Consider the following 1,425-nt stretch of genomic DNA (forward strand, 5'->3'; position numbering starts at 1 on the left):
CCAGCATCACCTTAAGGTAGCTAGAGCATTGCAGTGAGTCAAAATAGAGTCTCGAAAAAAACAATTTCATTAACGCATTAATAAATGCATATTTGATATCACCGTGTTCCGTGCAACTTCTAGTTTCCAGAAATGTATAATAACACTATGTAATTAATCCCAGATACGGCTAATTAATTAAAAACGAAGTGTCTTACACGCTGGTACCAACTTCACATTTGTCGAAACGACTGTAATAAAAAATCTAAAAAACTGGTTACAATATAGTCCTAAGTTTCTCAATTATCATAATAATGATAAAAAATAACTTTCTGGTCATTAATTGTATAAATAATTATAATTTTTATCACATCGAAATTACGACGATTAATTATATTATATTGCATTATAATTATCATTATTATTTTTAATCATGTATAATGTAATCACTCTCTTGCTTGTACACAACTTACTATCATAATGGTATTGGCCAAACAATTAATAGGTATGTGATCTTTTGTAATTTTCTAACAGGTATGCAATTTTTGTGGTTTGTTTTCCTTGTAATTATTTTATTAAGCAATGTTCGTGCAGAGTTATATATGATTTCAGATTACTTGAGAAGGGTCCAAATCCGGGGCCGAAACGTTGTAACGTGGTTTTTTTTTTAAATCAAAACATTGGCCAGTGTAGACAGTTAAAATTAGATATCTTTGGTTTTTAAATACCGGCGTTATGAAATTTATCCGTGAATTATGATTTTTATAGTTAAAAGTCTTTATATAATATTTGTTGATAATATTGATATAGAACATATATTTTTAATTGCGATTAACATATTTCACGAGACATTTATCACTTTCGATTTTTGTGATTGTCACTTCTCGATCCGGCGTCGGTAGATCTTTATCAAGTTTCGCATACTTTTATACGCCTTAGGCTTTCCGCTTGTACATCGTCTAAAAATAAGGCCGGTAATCGGCGCCGGTTATCAAGCGCTTAATTATATCCCGCGCCGTACCCTCGGCGCATTCCTCCCGATTCCGCAAAACATAATTCGCGTCCAACATCAGCGTGTTCATGGCTGAATTGCGCGGTCGAATCCCGTATCTGGAGCGCGTAATTCACGCGCCTCGCGCGCCCGCGTATGCAATAACGCGGCATTATCGCGAGAAAACGGCTTATAAGACCCGCGGTTAATCCCGGCCCGCGATAAGCTCGCGCGGACTGCACTCCGTTATCAGGCGGTCCCGCACGGCGGGTTCACGGGCTGCACGCGATAATAACGGGCTGCGACGACGCGGCGGGCAATTATTGTGCGCCGGAATAAAGCGCCGAGTCCTTAGACGTCACCGTTTAATGCACTCGAGTGCCAGCCGGCCGTGTCTTTGACAAATATTTGTCGACATTGCCTCGCGCTTAATCGCGATCAAATCGCACCGCCGC

The 1,425-nt window shown here is 39.2% G+C and overlaps 1 protein-coding gene across 6 annotated transcripts in view; it reads right to left on the reverse strand.

Moving 5' to 3' along the window:
- The window catches only part of LOC105560781 (pleckstrin homology domain-containing family G member 5), a 161,855-nt gene that overhangs the window by 113,909 nt on the left and 46,521 nt on the right, over positions 1–1,425 (reverse strand). The window lies entirely within an intron of this gene.

This window comes from Vollenhovia emeryi, unplaced genomic scaffold, assembly GCF_000949405.1.
Source record: "Vollenhovia emeryi isolate VEMERY1.0 unplaced genomic scaffold, V.emery_V1.0 DF939221.1, whole genome shotgun sequence".
Lineage (NCBI taxonomy): Eukaryota > Metazoa > Arthropoda > Insecta > Hymenoptera > Formicidae > Vollenhovia > Vollenhovia emeryi.